This window comes from Bidens hawaiensis, unplaced genomic scaffold (assembly GCF_021521415.1).
Source record: "Bidens hawaiensis isolate Kalapana, Puna unplaced genomic scaffold, B.hawaiensis_p1.1 tig00001087_1, whole genome shotgun sequence".
Lineage (NCBI taxonomy): Eukaryota > Viridiplantae > Streptophyta > Magnoliopsida > Asterales > Asteraceae > Bidens > Bidens hawaiensis.
In genome coordinates, this window is record NW_027491062.1 from 2,918,462 (window position 1) to 2,941,177 (window position 22,716).

Here is a 22,716-nt window from a genome sequence, read left to right on the forward strand (position 1 = left end):
TGCAACAGTAAAGTCATACAAGTTGATCATGAACCCAAGCCTTTTTGAAGAAATCATCAAGGTGCAGTCAGAGGTGTTAGTAGATAAAGGGTTAGTAAAGAAAGAAAGGATTTATGGCCAGCAAGATGAGTTGATGGAAAACACTCAATGGAGTTAAGACTAGGTTCGACCGTATGTGGATCCCACGCCATGGTGATCTTAGAAGTCGAATCTTAGATGAAGCTCATAAGTCAAGGTACTCAATCCATCCTGGAGCTACAAAGATGTACCAAGACTTGAAAAGAGATTACTGGTGGCCTGGAATGAAGAATGATGTAGTAGATTATGTTAGTAAGTGCTTAACTTGCTTACAAGTCAAAGCCGAACATCAGAAGCCTTATGGGAAGATGCAACCGATAGAGATACCTGAATGGAAATGGGAACACATCACCATGGATTTCATAACTAAGCTACCTCGTACAGCTAAGCATCATGATACTATCTGGGTGATTGTGGACCGCTTGACCAAGAGTGCTCACTTTCTGCCCATACGAGAGGCCATCTCGTCAGAAACGTTAGCAAACTTGTTCATTAGAGAAGTTGTAACCAAGCATGGAGTACCGTTATCGATCGTGTCTGATAGAGATACACGGTTTACTTAGAGGTTCTGGAAGAAATTCCATGAAGCTATGGGGACGAGGTTGAACATCAGTACGGCGTATCAACCTCAAACCGATGGACAGTCTGAAAGGACGATCTAAACCCTTGAGGATATGCTGCGTGCTTGTGTTTTAGATTTTGGTGGAAGTTGGGATGATCATCTGCACCTGGCAGAGTTCTCCTATAACAACAGTTACCATTCCAGTATTGGTATGCCACCGTTTGAGATGCTTTACGGTAGACGATGTAGAACCCCGGTGTGTTGGGGTGAGATTGGTCAGAAGGAAATGGGAAGCCTAGAAGTGGTTCAAGAAACGTCTTCAAAGTTCGATTAGATCAAAGCAAGAATTAAAGCCGCTCAAGACAGACAAAAGTTTTATGCAGATAAGCGGCGACGACCAATTGAGTTTAACGTTGGTGACAATGTGATGCTTAAGGTCTCGCCTTGGAAAAGGATTATCCGATTCAGGAAAAGAGGGAAGTTGAGTCCAAGGTACATTGGACCATTTAAGATCTTAAATCGTGTGGGTGAAGTAGCTTATAAGCTGGATTTACCCGACGAGTTAGAAGGAATTCATTCAACCTTCCATGATTCTCATCTGAGGAAGTGTTTAGCTGATGACACGTCTCACGTGCCATTGATGGACATTGAGGTTGATGAACAATTGAACTACAACGAGCAACCGATAGAGATCGTTGATCGTAAGGAGAAGCAGCTTCGTCACAAGGTTATACATTTGGTAAAAGTGATATGGAAACATCGCAAAGGATCAGATGCTACTTGGGAAGCTGAAGATGAGATGCGCGAGTTCTATCCTAATCTGTTTAAGTAGATAGTTACCGAAACCTCTTTAAGGAGGGAAGACTTGTAACATTCTAAATTCTCGTATTTAATAAAAGAAAGTTGCGTTTAGTTATCGAGTGTTAAAAATTAATCTATGCTAAATAAAGAAAAGATCATGGATTGGGATTAAATAAGATGGATTAAAGGGTAATGGGCTTTAGGTCCATGGGCCTTGGGGAATATAAATATCCCCCTAAACCAACCTAAAACCATAAACCCTCATTCATTTCCATCTTAATCTCTACACACTCAAAAACACACACATACACTTACACCTATATACGGCCGAGAGCGAGAGTGGGATCCAAGACCAAGTAAACGAGATTCTTGATAGATCCTTCAATACGCAAGATAAATACAAGGTCTATGGTCCGTGACTAAGCCAAACAAACACGAAAAGGTACGTTTTGGATCTTAAAGTTTACGTTTTTATAAACGTTTAGCCTTGAAACTTAGAACGAAAATGGATCGGGTCTAAACGAAACGTAAAGTAACAAACTTGATGTTGGAAATGAACTTGACAAACCTATGGCTATGTACGACGACTTGTTTTGAACGTCCTTAAGCTTAAAGATCCAAGCTTTATAGTAAGGAACCCGAGACCTCTAGTTTAATAACTAATGTTCCAACCAACCAAACCAAGATAACAACTTGTTAAACAAACTTAAAGTTAAACCCACAATTGTTAATTTACCTATTAGTCGTTCACGGGTCGTCGGAGAAAGGTTGCCGGAGATGTGCCGGAAATACGAACCTGAGAGAAAGAGAGTGAGAGAGAGGGAGAGAGAGATACGAAGAGAGAGAGAGAAAGAGAGAGAGATACGAAGAGAGAGAGAGAGAGACGGATATAGAGAGAGAGAGAGACGGAGATAGATAGAGAGAGATAGTGCCGGAGAGAGATATAGTGCGACGGTGAGAGAGAGGCCGAGAGACGGAGAGCGCGAGAGAGGTCGGTGGAGCTCGCCGGAGGTCGATGGAGCTCACCGGACTTCCGAGGTCGCCGGAAAAACGGCTGGGAAGGAGGGATGGAAAGAGGTAGCGGCTGTGTGTTGTGTGTGGAAGAGGGTGTGGCTAAGATGGTGGTGATACAGTGGGGGGTGATGGCCGGAAGTGTTTGGCGTCGCCAGAAAAGATGGGGTTGCCGGAAAATAGCTAGGGGAGGTGGTGGCTGGTCAAATAATGGTTTAGGTTTAGGGTTTATTCTATTTATATGGATGGTGTATAGATGTTACATTTTTGGCCCCTCAAGTTCTAAACAATGTTTAATGTGAGTTTAAAAGTTTCCAAAAGCTTATAACAACCTAACGAAAATTAGTTTGAATCCCTTATGTTTTTCTTAACGACACTATAATATGACAAAACGTTAATTTATTGATGATCGAGGTATATAATAATATCATACGATAATTAAATAAGGTTTTAAAAGTATTGAGTCGGGTTTACAATATGAAAGTTTACAAAACGAATATAAATCAAGACTCAAATTTGACGAATGTCACGGATATAGTATCCTTCCTAAAGCGACGAAAATCCACATTTGCCTTCAGACATTCAGACGTGACAGGTATTTCTAAGGAGGTAATTACTCATAAGTTGGGCCTTGATTATTCTATTAAACCCGTCCATCAGAAGCGAAGGAAATTTTCTCCTGAGAGGAACGAGATCATACAAGAAGAATTTGAAAAACTTCTTAAGGCCGATATGATCAGAAAGGTTAAGTATCCTCGATGGTTGGCTAATGTGGTTGTTGTTTCTATAAAGAATGGAAAGTGGACGGTGTGTGTCGTTTTTATTGATTTAAACAAGGCATGTGTCACACCCCCATCTAAGGCCTAGGAGTGTGATCCAATAGTTGGTACCACAAGTGTAAATAAATCAAAGTTACGTTATAATAGCAGAAGTCTTATTAAACTTGTGGATTTAAGTTGTAAATATTTACATAAACAAAAGTTGAGATTTTATAAGATTCTCAAACTTAAGTACAAAAGATTATTTGTTTTTACATTACAAAACCACCACCATTTATATATTAAAGGTTTAATACAAAATATCCGAGCCATCGGATTTAAACATAGCACTTCGACACATCCAAGCGCTTATCTTGTTCACCTGCAAAATATAATTAAAATACGTCAACAACGAATGCTGGTGAACACGCTGACGCAATATAACTTCTTTTACTTTATTACCCCTCGAGACTACGCCTGCCTCAGCCCAACGTGGCTTATGAATAACAAAGTTAAATAACACATTATAAACTTGAGCCTCTACTCTAGGTCACCTCAGCAAACACCGCAGCGTTCGATTTAGTTAAGTACTCGTAAATATACACAACGGTCGTACTCCCTGCAGGAGAGCGTCCTACGACCAAGGGTGGTGCGATGTGCCCATTCATCGCATGGTACCACCTATGTAAGGATCCATACATACGTATACCACAGCCTGAGGGCTAGGTTTATACTCTTATCTATAACGGTTTTAGGAACACATAGTTCCTTGTAAACAATTTCACATAACATGTTTGACTCGTTTGAAAACAAGTTTAAAAGTTTGGGGGGCGTATTCACCTTGTCTCTTTAGGATCGGCTTCACTCACCGTCCAAGGGTTTTTCCCTTCTTTATCTCGCACCTATAGTACGAGTATAAATATTTGTTAGTCGGATACACGATCCGGCTTAAGACCTTTAGTCTTATTTTATATCTCAATCCTCGATGAACCTTTAGGTCATTTCTTTTACTTAAAAACCTTTAGTTTAAAAGTAAATTATAAACCTTTAGTTTATGTAGAAACCCGACGTTTCTTCTTCTCCAAGAAACGTAATCTTTTCTTTTATTATTTAAGAATACTCTTATTACTTAAATAATAATTTCATAACAAAGAATATATATATACTTGCACACAAATATATATTTTATCTATCACAACATTTATTTATTCTTTTCTTTGTTATGTTTGTATTTCTTTTATCGAGGTATCGAGTATAACCTCAATTTAAGGCTTAAGCCTTTAATATAATATTATATTATATTGAATTGTCGTTACGCCTAACCTCGTTGGCGTTTAGAAACTCTAGGGACTCGAGCAGCACTCCAACGCCGCTTCTTTTCTCGATCAATACTTTTCTCGACACGTAAATTGACAAACGCCAATCTTCAACACACGTTGGCACGTACTTCGAGAACAAACACCATCTTGGTCAAATGTGGGTGAAGGGTGGCACGAACTTAGAGGAAACGTTGTATACAAACGAGGGATCGGGGCACGCTTATTGAGGCAAATCGATTATACAAACTTGGAATTCAAGTGAGATGTTAGAGAGAGAAAAGAGCACTGAATTTGGTGTGCTTTGAATGAGATCCCGGACTTGCTATTTATAGGAAAAATCTGGGATCCCATCGCGTACCGCCCCCGCTCTCTAGGCACTCGTCGCGTACCGCGACGTAGCCCAGGTGAGTCCCCCAGTAGGTCTGTCACGTAGCGACACGTGGCAGACGTTGCGCCACGTGGCGCAGTGTTGCCACGTGGTGACACGTGGCGGCAGATAGTGCCACCGTGTGCCACATGGCACACGTGTCACAACCTGTCAGACATCCCATCGCGTACCGCGATGGGTGTCCCTTCTGATCCATCGCGTACCGCAATGGGTCAGGAAAACAGATTTTTCATAATTAACCCTCAACTTTGGAATTTTGGCAACTTTAGTCCCTAGACTTTGGAAAGTTGATACTTTTAACTCGAAATTTTCACGATGTTACAGCATGCCCCAAGGATCCTTTCCCTTTACCGCATATAGACATTATGGTTGATGCAACGACATGACATGAGATGCTTACCTTTAAGAATGCTTCCTCTGGATTTCAACAAATTTAGATGGAACCATCTGATCAAGAGGATACAACATTCATGACCCCTACCGGCATACATTGTTATATTGCTATGCCATTCGGACTAAGAAATGCAGGGGCAACATATCAAATATTGGTCAACATGATGTTCAAGGATCAGTTAGGAAAAATCATGGAGGTCTACATAGATGACATGGTAGTGAAGTCGAAGAGGGATTAGGATCACCTTAGAGATCTTGAAGAAGCATTCAATATCCTGGATCAGTACAATATGAAACTAAACCCGTCAAAATGTCATTTTTGGTGTTAAGGCTGGGAAGTTTCTAGGATATATGGTGACCAAAAGGGTAATAGAAGCGAGCCCCGAGCAGATAGAAGCCATCATTAATTTAAAGTCTCCTGTGAATGCTAAAAATGTCAAAAGACTGACGGGAAGAATAGCTGCTCTCAACAGATTCATTTCCAAATCCTCAGAGAAGTGTAAAGACTTCTATGATATCTTGAAGAAAAATAAAAAGTTTGAATGGACTAAAAGGCATAAAGATGCACTAAAGGTTCTTAAGGATTATCTATCCTCAGCGCCTGCTTTGATGAAGCCAATAGATTGTGAGCCGCTGTCCTTGTACTTAGCTGTGCCAGGAAATGCAATCAGTGCTGTTCTGGCCAAGGATCATGAAGGACAACAACACCTGGTATATTATGTAAGTAAAAGCCTGTTAGATGCAGAGGTCAGGTATTCTCACCTTGAAAAATTAATTATTGCTTTGATTATGGCCTCAACCAAGTTGAGACACTATTTTGAAACACATACTATTATTTTAAGAACTAATTATCCTGTTAAGAATGTGCTCAGAAAACCAGAATTGTCAAGAAGGATGGCCAAATGGGCTGTGAAATTGAGTGCATATGATATTCAGTATGAGCCTAGAACAGCCATTAAGTCACAAGCGCTTGTAGACTTTGTGGCTGATTTCAGTAGTGACATACAGGAGGAAGCTGATTTGGAGGTTCAACAACTGGAAGAAACCAAGGATCCTTGGATCCTCTTTACAGATGGAGCATCCAACGTAAGAGGAACATGATTGAGTGTCCTACTGAAATCGCCACAGGGGACATAATACCCCAGTCCATTGCGTGTGCATTCCAAGCCACCAATAATGAAGCGGAATATGAAGCTCTGATCGCAGGTTTGCAATTAGCTAAACATATGAGGATCAGGTATCTTCAAGTATATGTAGATTCGTTATTGATAGCTAACCACTTTAATGGCTCATATGATGTTAAAGGTGAAAAACTAATTAAATATCTAGATATTGTGAAGGAACTATCAAAGTTCTTCGATTCTTTTAGTATTATACAAGTACCGAGAGAAGAGAATATTGGGGCAGATACCTTAGCAAATTTAGCTTCATCATTGAAGATTCCAAAAGATACGAGGATCCCAATCATCCATATACTCTCACCAGCAAGAGATAACAACTGACAAAGAGATTGTGCCTTGGGATCCATTATCCTCAAGTAATCAAGTTGGATCCTCCCGATCAAGAAACTCATTCAAAATCGAGAGATTCCAGCCACAGAGAATCCTAATTCCTTCAAACTTAAGGTATCACAATACATATTATTACATGATATTCTATATAGAAAATCTCTTGCAGGTCCATACTTGAGGTGTATTGAAGATCCTAAAATTCAAGAGGTGCTCAAAGACTTTCACGAAGGAGATTGTGGTAATCACACCGGAGGTAGAGCCCTATTCTCTAGAATTCTGAGAATAGGATACTACTGGCCAACTATGAAGAGAGATGCTATGGAGTATTCAAAGAATTGTGACTCATGTCAAAGGCACGACAACATTCTACACCAGCCAGCAGATCCTATGTATCCTATATCCTCATCATGGCCTTTCATGAAGTGGGGCATGGATATTGCAGGTAAGCTACCTAAAGCACCCAGAGGAAGAGTGTTTATGCTTGCCATGACTGATTACTTCTCGAAGTGGATAGAAGCTGAAGCTTTTGTACAAGTCCACAAAAAAGAGGTGATATCTTTCATTAAAAGAAATATTATTACTAGATTTTGTATCCCTTCAGAAATTATTTGTGACAATGGTTCCTAGTTTATCGGGAAAAGAACCACTAACTTTTATGACAGTTGGGGCATTAAGATGATTACCTCCACACCAATTCATCCTCAAGCTAATGGTCAAGCAGAATCAAGTAACAAGATTATTATCAACAACTTGAAGAAGAAACTAAGATCCAAGAAAGGCAAGTGGGCCGAGGAGCTACCATATGTTCTTTGGGCTGACAGGACAACATCAAAGAATGCAACATGTCAAACACCTTTCTCATTGGTGTTTGGCTCAGAAGTTGTAATCCCTACGGAGATGGTGGTTCCTACTGCCAGAACAAGCATCTGTGATCCTCAAGACAATAATGAAATCCTTCTCGAAGACTTAGATACTGTTGAAGAGCTTAGAGATCTAGCCAAGATCAGGATGGCAGCATATCAACAAAGGGTGGCTGGGGCATACAACAAGAATGTCAGGATTCGAAGATTTCAAGAAGGAGATATAGTTTTAAGGAAAGCCTTCCAAAACACAACTAATCAAGCAGATGGAAAGCTAGCACCTAAGTGGGAAGGCCCCTACTTGATCGAGTCAAAAGCTGGAAAGGGGGCATATCACCTGCTGACTATGGAAATCAACAGGTTACCAAGAGCATGGAATGCTATTCATCTCAAGAAATACTTTTTCTAATCAGGATCAAGTACCCTTAGAAGAATCAAGGATCCTGAAATTGGTAATATCTATCCGATCGCTTATTCATTTCAGATTCTTATTAATTTAAGGATGATATATTTTTAACGTTTGTATTTTTCCAAGTTTTAAACAAACAGTGCAGATTTCAATAAGAAGTTCAATGTCTAAGAGGTTGGCCACCTCTCCCTCACACTTAAGGTACTTTACTATTTCCTTTGGCCTAGCCCACGATTAAGGTATGACCCTCGATGGTGATATCATCCAAGGTTTAAAGGTTTTCACTTTTCTTATAAATTAGAGTTTCTACACTCTCGCATGGAGCGCACGTTATCCAACGTATAGTCCGGGGCAGCGGGACCAGTACACGCTTAGTATCTGACAATTTCATTGTCTTCGGCTATATGGAGGATCCTACGATTTATGGTAGACGTACCATACCTAAGGTTTTGGCATTTTCACATCACTCACGTTTGGGCTAAATCCCGATTTGGGCGAGTCCCCAGTTAACATCCGTATCTTTGGGCCAGTCCTCAGTTTGGGCTTGTCTCCAGTTTTTGGGCTTGTCCCCAGTTTGGGTTTGTCCCCAGTTCACGGGCTTGTCCCCAGTTGCACTGGCTTGTCTCCAGTTTATTTTATGGGCTTGTCCCCAGTTTATTGGGTTTAATCCCAGTTAATATCATAAGTTATTTGCATCAGGTATCCTAAATTCAATTACGAGGATCACAAAAGGATCAATACTTATGGATTCAAGGTCCTTAATTCAGTTTAATAAGCATTGCAGAAGGATCAATACTTATGGGAGAAGGATATACAGCTTGAAGGGAAGTTCCCAAGGAAACTCCATTGATATATGACAATTATATCCAGCTTGTCAAATCTCATCTGTTTTTACAGGAAGTTTGAATTCAAAGGCAAAATGACAGATGTGATCTTATCACAACCGCCATTTTCGGGGCAATTGTTAGTGCAAGTAAATTTGACACTGTGGATATGTTATCCTGGCATATAATCTGGATCAGTTAGCCTTAGAATACGTTGCAGATCCTGTCAGGATCAATGATCCTCAGTTTTATTATTTATTAACGATTTACCTTTGTTATCTTGATATTTTTGGTAGGTACAACGGCTGGTGACTAAGTCCAACCTATAATCTCACAATCAAGTCAACAAACCGCGTGGATAATGAAGGAAACAATTACAATGAAGGAATGACTTGATTGGTGGCTAAAAAATAAGAGTTTTAGTTATTATTTTTCTATTTAAATGAGCTTATGATCAATTAAACATACACAACACGTTCACTATCAATACTCAGAGCAAACTAGAGCAGAACACACACACTTAGCAATCTTGTATTCTTCGATCATAATCTCCAGCCTTGTATTCTCATTTTCTTGATTAATAAAGTGGTGATAGACGATTTGTCATCACTCGGGGTTTTTTTCCTTTGATCTAATCAAGATCAATGGTTTTTTCCTCGCAACAAATCACGGTGTTCAACCTTATTTCGTTTATATAATCATTATTGATATCTTAGCACTAAACCTCACATAACAGATTTGGTTACTGGATCCTTAAGTGATTTTTGACTAAAACAATGGTAATTCCTTACTTTTCAAAACACTAGGACAACTCTAGTGTTGACCCCTCAAATTACTAGTAAGATGGTTGGATTCTAGCTTAGAAAAGCTCTTCTTTTAGCTCTACACTTTTAACCTCTTCTATAAATAATTGAAGCTTGATTATACTTTAATAATGAAAGAGATTGTCCTTGAAGTGTGTGTGTGTGATTGTTGTAGAGAAACACGGTGAAGACTTAGTTTAAATAACTCTTCTATTTATAGCCAAATATGTGAGAGACAAGGCTAAGGGGCTAGTGGCCTGGCGGTCGCGTCCATGGTCGCTTTTCCAGCGATCGCAGACGCCCAATGCACTTTACATTGGTTTTGCCAATATGATCGTTGCGTGTGGTCATGGTCTTGATATTTTGGCTTATGATGTTGACCAAGACATGTGAGAACATATCCCAATCACTTCTCACTTCTCCATACAACACAACCCAAGTATTTCACCCAATTGGTTAAGGATATTTTATAAACTTCAACCAAAGCTTCAATCCATTCCACATTTGAGTTTGAGTTGCCCCCTTGGTTATTTGGTTATCCAGTGCATGAAGGACATGAAACACTTACAAAGAGTGGAATAAGTCTTTTAAATAATTGAAATTCAAATATTTGATATATGTAAACAATTGTGTTTAAATATATAATTTTATAAACTTATCCTAAGTTCATAAAAACTAATAACCTATCTTACCTAAGTTGTTAGTTAGTCTTTAATGAATTAGTCTTGTGATTTCTTCAACTCCATGTTGGGATAGAAATCTTAACTTAACCTTTGTAGATATAAACATGATAATCTTTATCTTGGATGTGTGTAATCTTGATTAAGTTTTATGTGGCTTAAATGTTAACAATGATGACCAATCAAGTGTTAATTAAGGGATATGTGTGTGATATATAATTACCAATGATGAACTAGAACTATATTATATCACATTATCTTAATTAAGTCATTATCAAAACATTAAGGTTGATTAAAGTTTAAACCATAGTTTTCCCAATAAACTTAATTAAGACGATGTAACATAAAATAGGTATAGTTCATCATTGATAACTACATGTCATTATGTCACACGGATGTCCCTTAACACTTGATTGATCATCATTAGTTAGAATTAAGCAACAAAAAACTTACTCTAGACTACACATATTCAAGATCGAGATTATTAAGTTTACGACTACCAATGGTTAAATCAAGATATCTACACCAACATTGAAGATGAAGAAATTACAAGATTAATCTACTAAAGATAAATTAACAACTTAGTTAAGATAGGTTGTTGGTTTTTATAAACTTAAGATAAATTATAAAAATATGTATTTAACATAATTGTTTAAATATCAAATATTTGAATTTCAAATATTTGAAAGACTTATTCTACTTTTGGTAAGTCTTTCATAATCCTTCATGCATTGGGCAACCAAATCTACCAAAGGGGCAAGTCAAACTCAAATATGAAATGAGTTGAAGCTTTGCATAAAGTTTATGAAGTAAATTTAACTAAATGAGTGAAATAATTGGGTTCGTTGTATGGGAAAGTAAGAAGTAACTGGGATATGTTCTCACATGTGATGGTCAACTTTAGAAGCCAGAATATCAAGACAATGGCCATGCACAATGTTCATATTGGTAAACACAATGTGAAGTGTACTAGCCGTCCACAGTCCCTTAGCCTTATCTCTCAACTTGGCTATAAATAATAGACTTATTCAAACTATGTCTTCACCCCTTTTCTCTACAACATTTACATACAAACTTCAAGGTTAATCTATTTCATTATTAAAATCTAATCAAGCTTCAATTCAGGGCCGTCCCCAAGAATAAAAAAAATGAGCCTGGGACATAAAAAACAAAAGGCCCTAAAATACAAACTTAAAACTCTTATATAGTTTAGACAAATGGGATAATAATAAACAAAACAAGTAGTTTTGCAAAAATAGCAAAAACCCAAACGTTTAAATCCTAATGTATTTTTGCAAAGAAACAATTATTTTGACTAAATCTTCCCCCTCTTCTTTTTGTAAAATATGACGAAATGGCCCTTACCGAATTGCCTCTTTTCCAAAATTGGCTCGTTTGACTGAACATAAGTCAAACCAACACCACATCAAATCACAAAATTCCCTTTTAAAGTATCAGTAAGTTTTCGCATATTAGTTAAAAGATGTGTAAACTTGTCAATTTGATTAATAAACTGAGATAAATTTAAGCTTGAACCTATTCTTGTAGGTCGACAATGGCCACATCTGTTTATCTTCAATTCAAATCAAACCTCGTTGTTTGATAAAATTTACCTTAAAATTAAATCCAAAAACTCAAAACAATTACCATCGTGTAGATTTGAGACACTAATTGTGTCTAATTTGATGAAATTGTTTAAAACATACACTTGTGTGTGAAATGACTAACATGAAGATTTGTAAAATTAAACATCAAATTAAGCCAAAATTATCAATATATTTATGATCAATCTCGAATATTACAACATCAATACACATGAATCAATCTAACAATCTTCAATTTGGAAATTGAAACAATTTTTTACTTCCGCCGGAGACGATACATATATAAAAGTTTTTTCTAAAATTTCAAGGGCCATGTTAGGGGATGGGCCTGGGACTTGAGCTCTCCCGTATCACCGGGCCAGCTTCAATTATATAGAGAGGATATTAAAAGTGTAGAAAAAACAAAAAACTGCTTAGAAAAGTTCTGCTTCAAGGCTATTTTCCTACATTAATCAAGTATAATCAAGCTTCAACTATTTAGAGAAGAGATTAAATGTGTAGATCTAAAAGAAGAGTTCTTCTAAGATATAATCCAACCATCTTAATAGTAATTTGAGGGGTCAACACTAGAGGTTTTTCTAGTGTTTTAACAAGTAAGGAATAATCATTAGTTGGTGATTTGAGAGGGAAACATATTATCTTGATATAATGTTGTTTTGTATTTGAATAGGAACTATATCTTGACATAGAGTTATTTAGTTGTTAGGTGAAAACTCAGTATCTTGATATAGTGAGATTAGAAAATAATTGTAACGCTAAGTACTTGGTGTGCTTGGAGAAGATGGTGATCACTTCCTTTGAAGAGTGAGACATTTGTATTGGCGATCGCTACCATTTAAGGAGACGACTAGTGAAGAAAACTCCCGATCAGGGACTGAGGCGAGAACGTAGAGTGAGACATTTGTATTGGCGATCGCTACCATTTAAGGAGACGACTAGTGAAGAAAACTCCCGATCAGGGACTGAGGCGAGAACGTAGAGTGGATTATTTAACATTCACTTGAACCTCTATAATTCCAAACGTATCATCTCTAACTCTCAACTCTTTACTTATTTGTGAGCATTATTATAGGTTGTGAAAATAGTTTAACAAAGTCATTAACTCGTTAAAACTGGATTAAAAAATAAGAAAAGCTATTCACCCTTAGTTTTCTACAGGGTAGATACTTGACAGAAAATCATTAACAGTTCTAAGCAAAACTTGGCGATATATCTGGAACCATTGTCTAAAGTAGCTAACATGGAACACCGAATTTGAAGTAAAATTATCGTTCCATATATGATGGTCTTTGTCTTCACAACGGCGACTTATTTCCTTGCATTACCCCCCTTGAACATGTAGAACTTGATTCTACTTTAGTATAACGTTACTTGACTATCAAGTACATCTTTCGATGTCACCAAATATCAATTCCGTGTACTTCTTCACGATTATGTGAATAAATTGCATATCAAGATTAGAAGACATAACATAAGGTGGAGTCGGAGATTGTAGGTTTTTATCATCGCTGAAGCTCATGTTTTGAACAGTAATTGTGCTTTTAGAAAATCAAAACAAAATTGTGAGAGTTTGAGATAGGTATTGTGTAAGTTAAAAGTGGGGACAAGTATTAAATTATTGATTCATTGTGATAATTTAATATTTCTTTTTATTTGTATTTAACCATTTTAACTTTTTTTTTGAACTACAAATTTCATTACCATAAGCCAAAAGCCCCAACTAACAAGCTGCTAATAGGAGCAGGCAACAACAACAAAACAGAAACATGTTACAAAGCCAAAGTTTTCTTTCTAGTTCAGTCTAAATCCAACCTTCTAGCTCTTATTTTTAATCAAAAATTAACGTAACACTTTAATATACCAAAATTTGCTCAATCTTAACCGGAATATTAGAATAAATACAGTTGTTCCTGACTTTCCATATACACCATAACACCACGATGACGATTGATTGCGCCATTTGTCTTTTATTCTCAATGCCAAGGACATATTTATGAAGATCAAACACATCTAGGATCGAAAACACATATATCGAGGGTATCGCAGCTTAAACTAATGTTTTGCCAAGCCACATAAGCAACATAACAAGACGTAAAAACGTGATCCACTGTTTCACCCAAGGCAAAGCAGCAACTACAATTGTCTGGACCTGTAATAACTTTTTCTGTTTATCAAATTATCATTCGTCAGAATTCGGTTAAGAAGAGCTTGCGATGCTACCACATTCACTTTTAAAGGACCTAAGAATTCCATTTTAAAATATTATTATGATACAAAGGTTCAACTTGATACATTAGATTTTTTACCAATGCCACCGAAAACGAGCCCGAGCTATCGGGGGCCCATACTCATTTGTCACTACCACAATCAAATCTAAAACTATATAATTTCTCCAACAAACTCCATAAGTTCGTTAACTTCTGATCCATACCACAGTGTCTACTCCAATTCCATTTGATCATTATAAGCCCATCTCTTTCATTATTTAGATTGGCCACCACACAACCCTTTTTCCTTTTCCAAAGCAAAAACGATTAGGAAATGTGTTTTTTAGCGGACCATCGTCTAGCCACACATTCAACCAAAAACAAATTTTCAAACCGATACCCACCTCTCCTTTAATCATTTTAGATAAAGAGGCCTGAGAAATTGCAAGGAAGTTATCAAATTTCGCCATGGTTCCCCAAGTATCAGTAAGTTTTTATTGAAGTGGAGTGTCGGCCATGTTCTCAGCGAATCATGGATTGCTAATACAATATTTTGCCATAAACTTCCTTCTTCCATCTTAATCCTTCACCACTTCCTTGATAATTGAGCATAATTAGAGTTTCAAGCGAGCATAAGCCAAATGCCCATATTCTTTAGCGGTTTCACACGGTTCTAAGCCACCCATCAAATCTTTCTTTTATCTTCATTCCCACCCCAAAAAAAATTTCTTCTTTTTGCCTCCATTCTCCAAAATCTTAATCGGAGCTTTATAAAGAGGAAAATAATACCTTAGAAGATATTCGAGAACCGACTTAAGCAAAGTTAAACGACCTCCCATTGATAATGTATGAGCTTTCCAATCCACTAGCCTTTTATAAAAAAATGTCAACTACCGATTGTCAACTATTTATTTTGTTCATATTAGCTCCCATCTTTTTTCCAATATATATAAAAGGAATCTCCACATAATTGTAATGCAAAATCTCCACCATTTGTTTAACCTCCTGATTAGGGACTTCCACTCCAAAAAATATCGATTTTCTTGAATTTATATTCAAACCTGATAATAGCTTGAAAATCCTCAAAAGACGAATCAAAACCAAGACATTATCAATCGACCACTCCTCAACTATGAGGGCATCATTCGTAAATAACAAGTGTGATGAAAGAGGACCATAATAGCCTTGACTATTTAATATTGCTTTCTAATTTTTTTTTTTAATTTTTTTACTGACAAAATTACAAATTTTATTCTTTAAAAAAACCAAATTACGATTCATATTCTTTAAACATTTTATTCTTTAAAAAAACCGAATGTGTTATAAATTTGCAGGTACAAACGAAAAGACAAAAATGCTCTCACATGCGTCTCACGTGAGGGTATTTAACTGAGTTTTTCTAACCCAGTTAGCGTAAAGGACATAACGTGTAGAAAAAATGTTTAAATGACACCGCCTACAAAGAAACTAAAAAAGACACGAACCGTAATTTGGCTTTTTTTAAAAAACAAAATTTGTAATTCTGTCTTTTTTTACTAACCAAAGGCTATTTTTTAACTTGGTTTTCAATTCTTTTTTATTTAGCATCCGTGGGGAAATTTTAATATTTTTTAAAGCTCGCCTCCCTCTACTCATCTCATCTGCATGTGGTATGGATATAATCAGACAATAATTCAAGACTTCTAGCCTACATCGCCACTCGTTCATTTTCCTTTCCCATGGGTCCGGAATTTCCGGACGATGCCATCACGCCCGCGTTATAGAGGCTCTAACTTTTGCAAACACCCTCCCCATCCCGAAAATAATATTAATATTAATATTAATATTAATATTAATATTAATAATAATCAAATAATAATAATATATAATACCAATAATAAATTAAGTGCATATACGCTACTAATGGCCTTACCCACTACCAAATCTATTTTATAATAACTTTAGATAAGTCTAGAAAGATTCTGTGCCGATATACGAACACAATACTTGAATGTTGAGTTATTAAACTAGTGGAAACAATTAGTCAAATTCAAATTAGTATTTATACAATTCCCCGACACAATGACTCATGCTTTCTTAATATGTCATCAAGCAAAATTAAAAAGTAAAATAAACCTCATAACCGTTTTGAACACTTACAGACTTTCCTAAACCTTCTAAACGATTTTCCTTAAAGTTTAGAGAACCCAGATAAGTTGTTTATTTCTTGGTTTTACGTGTTAGTTTTCTAAACCATTTTTCTTAGACAATGTGTAATAGGACATTATAGAGACATTATATAGGTGGATAAAGCTCATACTAATCCCTATGGGTTTTGTGGGACGTTATAAGGGCATGAACGCTTTTACAATAAAGCCTATATGTATCTTGAAGTGGTAATGATTTGAGGGGACATCATCTATTGCACTTTTTTCACTAAAAAAAGTTAATGATGTGATAGAAATTCCATGCGGGGCACTAACAATTACCCATGCCCTTAAGTTTAGGAGATATGCACTACAACAAAAAGGGCTTTTTAGTACGCATAAAAGCGTCCTAAAATGCTACTTTATAGGACCTTTCATTTAATATGACCAACGAGAAAAACGTTTCATGTAAAGGAGTCGTAATAAATCTCGAAACTCAAAAAGCGTCCTGATATCCCAAATAAGATTATGGAACCAATTTTATGGTCGCATAAAATATCCATTAACAAATCAAAAAGCGTCCCATTAAACATATTAGGAAACTTTTACAGTGTTTTAACATTGCTTACCTATCTTTAATCTTTTGATACACACACAAGCGTCCTTAAAAATTAATTTATAAGACCCTTATGGTGTAACATTATAGGTGCTTTAGTACCAAGAAAAAAGTGTTGATATCCCAAATGAGATTATGAAACCAATTTTATGGTCGCATAATATATTCATTAACAACCAAAAAGTGTCCCAGTAAAAACATATTAGGACACTTTTACAATATTTTGACATGTGCTTACCTAATCACTAGTACAGAAAAAGTGAGCAAATATGACGTTTTTCAATCAAATATGGTGGCAAATCAACCGCCTTAAAAAACAAATGAAAACATAGCTAGAATAGAAAAAGTGAGCAAATAAACAACATATCCAAACAATGAACCATTTTAAAATAGCTAGAATAGCTAAAACATCTATCTTGACCATTAGTCTAAATTATTCATTTTTTTAACATACATATTATTAAAGCATTCAGTTTAACACAAATAAAAAACAATCATCCAAAAACCTCCACGACTTCGTGCAACCACCTTGATCAGTCACGAACCTTCAATAGCACTGGCGTAAGCTAGAAATCTTTGCCACTGGTCAAAACATAGAAAAATGTTTTGTTAGTCACCATTAAAGATTAATATAAAGCAAGATCTCCTTGTTAAAATCAGGAAGCAATTGAAATAAATAAGTCATAATAGAGTCAACATTAATACAAAGCCCTTTGGTGCTAATAAAAAACCCGTAGTAATATGTGTGATAGGTGTTGTCAAAAGCTCTTTAGTGCGTGTAGACCTTGAGGTCAAATAAACGACAAGTCAAAGTGGATGAATGTGTCAAAGTGACTTAACCATCCATGTAATTAACTCTCAATACAACAAATAGACTATGTCCCGAGGGCCGAGTCTCAGTCTCAAGAGTAGAAAATGAAAAACAAATAATTTATAGAAAATGAAAAATAAAAAATTAACACTTATAAGAGTAGAATACTAATATACTGACCTTCATCCATCCTCCTAATCCTTGCCATCACACAATGACATAAACACCTCGAAAGCTTGCTCTTAAATTCATAATTTCATATTGACAAACCATTCTTATTTTATTTATTAGCTAAAACATAAAGCTAGAAACAAGTTAGATTACAAATTAATATATTAAACATATAAATAAACAGAATGGTATAGCATATACTTACCATATGTTCTCTGTTACAACCCACAAAATCATGCATAACCCATCATAAGACAATAACGACACTCTCATCCCTTAGATTATTGTCATCATTAAATACTTAATTAAATTAACTGTAAGTAAATTAGAAAAAAAGAAAAAACCACACTCCCATCCGCTAGCTATGGGTGTTCAAAGTCGGATATCCGAACTTCGGACATCCGAACATTTCGAATAGTGGATTTCACTATCCGAATACATATCCGAAATTTCAGATATCCGGAGTTCGGACGTTCGGATAGTGAAACGGATATCCAAAAATTCAATTTAAACAAAAAAAAAGTAAAACAAAATTCTCCATTTACTCAATCAATGGCACATCCATATTGCTTCATGCCTCAGTAACACCTCGTCACAATCAAAACGACACATACTAGGATTCAGTGGGCAATGACGTAACTAATGAGGTAATAACATATTAATTATGACTATGAAATTTATATTAGTAGTTTAACAAAGTAACTATTTAACTTTTCAAATATAAAATTAGGAGTTGTATGCATTTATAGTTGACATTGGCCCTTCAATTGGTTTAACCTAAACGACCCATTTCATGTACTCTTATATGCCAATTATGTAACCTATACGTGAGTGCCTTAGATGTATTAAAAAGTTCCTTTGATAAAAGTGATTATAAGGTATCTAATGATCAGAGAATTAATCATATAATTACAAATTAATCACTATAGGCAAAGCAAAATATAGTATTTTGAACACAAACAAAAAGCAACAAATATAGTTGGACAAGAATTAGAGTACCTCAGCTTTGATGGTTCTTTCAGCAGCAATCATAATCAAGCCATCATTCTAGCTATATGTTCAAATAATAAATATTAAAGACATGATTCATATGTAAATAAACTACAAAATCATTATTTGGTTAGGTTCTTTGTTTCAAAAGCACATGATTCATTCATTAAAAAAAAGTCAAAATAAAAAATTATTTTCCCAAATCTAGTTCTTTTATTTACGATGGAAAGAAAAAATTGATCTTTTAGACTACATTAAACGTGAACCACTCACCAATGAAACTTAAAAACAACAATTGAGCTTCGATTTTGCTTACAGAAAACAAAGATGACTCTTGATATCAATTTGTCTTCAATCAAAATAAAATAAATGCAAATGGGCATGATCTTCTACTAATGAAGAAGATATTAGGGGGTGGGTAAGAAGAAACATACTTGGGCAGTTTCCTTGCAACCGAATCAGGAATTCAGAATGTGAATATTCCTCATCTATCAGTATTATCAAACAATAAGAGACACAGTTAAAACACAAAAACCAAATACACACACTCTGTGCAATATTCCTCTTTTCTAATTAAAATCTTATCATCAATAGATATCGATTCATATCACAAACGTAGAATTAGAACATAAACATCTATAGGTACAAACGCAAATTATCGCAGATCAAAGTATCGATAATTATTAACACAAACATAATAAGGTTAGAAATAGGTTTATAATCATCAATTAGCAGCAAAAACGAATCAATAGGATTTTACTAACCTTGAGCCAAAGTATGGAATCCTTGGATTTAACGTTATTGAAAAGGAGGGAATGGGTATAGAGTTGTGATCGATGATTTAGGGTTGGAGTGGTGGAAGGCGACGGTTGTATTAATTAGTTAAGGTTTCAGAAGGTGATGAAAGGGGATGGTTTGTAGGTATGGTACCCATATTTGAGATGGTATGACCCGTGTAAGGGTTAAACGGGTCAAACCGGGAGAAATCAATGAGAAACCTTTATTCATAAATCAAGCAATCTGGTGTAGCTAGAAGGGGTGGGGAGCAATGTAAGAGCGACACGTAAGATTTTATGTTAGGCAATTATATAGATATTTAGATTGTTTTTCATTGTAAAAAAAGAATATACTTGGTCCCATCTAGACAACTTGCATTGATGGCTTTCGATATAGTTAAGACTTGAGTTAATCGGATAGTTCGGATTTGGATTTTCGGATAATTCGGATACATATTCGGATTCGGATACTTTTGAACATCCCTACCGCTAGCCATCATACATCAGCATATATCCATATATATACATACAACAACATACATGACAAAAAAAGGAAAAAAAAAGAAGGTAGCTGTCATGTGAAATAAGTTTGAATAATATATAGAAAACAAGTTATCAGAAATTTGATATAAAGTATACTATAATAATACCACAATAATTAAGCGTCTTATAAAGTTTAAAGTTATAAAATTCAAGTGTCAAGTGTCATAATAAGTTATGCTACAATGAAATTCTAGAGAATAAACGTACTATAAAACTGATGTTTTATAACTCATATATCAAGTTTCCTATTACGGTGTATTACAATAACACCACAATGATTAAGCGTCCTGTAAAGGTTAAAGTTATAAGACTCAAGTGTCAAGTGTCCTGTTAAGTTATGTTATAATAAAACTCTAGCGAATAAGCGTCCTATAAACCACCAGATGTTTTATGACTAAAATATCAAATGTCCTATTACGATGTATTATAATAACACCACAACGATTATGCATCTTATAAAGGTTAAATTATATGACCATAGTGTAAAATGTCCTATTAAGTTATGTTCTTATATGACTTCGACTAGAAAGAGTCCTATAACACCGAACATTTATGACTTAACTACAAAGTGTCCTATTAAGTTATGTTATAATAAGACCTCCAGTGATAAAGTGTCCTATTACATTACCACATAATGGGACACCAACAACTACATGTCTTATAGATTACTTTATTAGGATTTACATTTTAAGTGTCTTATTAAGTTATATGATAATACGACCCCACAGAATCAACAATCCTATTAAATAACTTTTTAGGACACCGGTTCTGTAGCGTATATTGTAAAAGGACCCCAAATGTTCATTTGTCCTATTAAATAGATTTTAGGACCCTATTTTACAAGCGTCCCACACAAAAGATCATAAAAAGCCATTTTTGTTGTAGTGATGTGAACCATAAGAGCAATTATACTAAAAAAACACTACATTTTTCTCTCATATTTAATTAAATAATATTTATTATTATAGTTTTATCTCTCATATATTCGCAATAAATTCACTAAATATTAAAAAAAACAAATATGGACAAACAAAGTTTATTCAGATTTATAAAAAATCACTACTTTTTTTCTTCACCCTGTATTTATACTCACAACCCTACTCTATAATCTGCAAATTTCACTCGTATAATTTTAAAGACGGGGTAAAAATGCTCTAATAGACCAAAGCTTTCTACCCTAATGATATTAAGGATGATATTAAGGGTGTACGTAGTGGTGTTTTTTTTTCACCCTAGTTTTTTATTCCTTTTTATTTCCTAAAGTATATTAATATTTAAAGTTAAATAACGAATTAAGTCAATAAACAATAATTTACCTTTTTAAGCAATACATGTGTCAGAACTATGGCCATATTATTATTTCTAATATAAAAAAAACGTGGAATCAATTGACGTTTGAATAAAGAAATCTAATAATTGGGAGAATAAAATATATATAATACCTGCCAAACTTAAACTCCTGAATTTACGGCTTCTTAGCCAATAAGAGCCTTCCACGGAAGATTGTCACTATCATTGCTACATGTTTGGAGATAAGGAAGCAGGGCCAGCAAAACCTAATGTCATATGGGTCAACTCTAGGGTAAGCTAACCAGGGTAAAAGTTATTGAAGGGGTTGGTTTATTCAGACCGAGTGTAGTAGGGTTAGCCTCGCCCCATCTTAGCCGTATGAGGCGTTAAATACACTCCCTTCATCCTATTATAAGTGTCATATTTTGATTTTTCAAGTCTTTCTTGTTTAATTTTTACCGACAATATTTTGTTTGTGTTATATAATACTTGATGTAAAATATATGAATAGATTGAGTTTTAAATGTATTTTACATTGATATAATTTTCATCAAGTATTATATGACACGAACAAAAATATTTACGTTCAAGGTTGCAAAAGAAAGACTTGAAAAGTCAAAATATGACACTTATAATGGGACAGAGGGATAGTTTATAATGATGAGAATGAGGCACCAAGAATACGAGCGCCACTCTAATTGCGGAAGTGAAGAGTCAAAGAAGATGGGGTCGCTTTCAAATCAACTTATAAGTTATAACATATTTTCTTTCTTTATATGTTTTTCTTTTCCTCGGTCATTTGATGTACGTTTAGTTATAGCCATCACACAATTGTTAAATTAAGAGTGGATTAGTTAAATTCACACCATCTATGTGGCAGTGATGTGACATTTTGACATACCATTTTAACACCAACAATTACACATGACCTTAGAGAGCGGATATGAAAAGGGATGGATAAGGACAAGGAGCCAGGTTGACCAAACACCGTCTCACATGAAGTTTTACCAATAAATAAATAAAATCTGACGCCCTTCTATTACGTAAAAATTTTATTAGTTAGCGCTAATGTGAAAACGAGAGCTTAGAAATGGAAAATACTCACTCCCTCTGGTCTTAGAAGTAAACATTTAAGAATAATCAAATATAACTAATTCTCGAATGAAAAAAGACACAATAAAGAAA

The 22,716-nt window shown here is 35.3% G+C and overlaps 1 long non-coding RNA gene across 1 annotated transcript; it reads right to left on the reverse strand.

Annotated features, from left to right (window-relative positions):
• Nucleotides 1-17,397: 17,397 nt before the first annotated feature.
• Nucleotides 17,398-19,857, reverse strand: LOC143557330 (uncharacterized). The gene is made up of 4 exons (XR_013139553.1): nt 19,683-19,857; nt 19,357-19,410; nt 18,932-18,983; nt 17,398-18,052 (listed from the first exon to the last, which is right to left on the reverse strand). It is a non-coding gene; the product is annotated as an uncharacterized LOC143557330 (long non-coding RNA).
• Between the last annotated feature and the right edge of the window lie 2,859 nt (nt 19,858-22,716).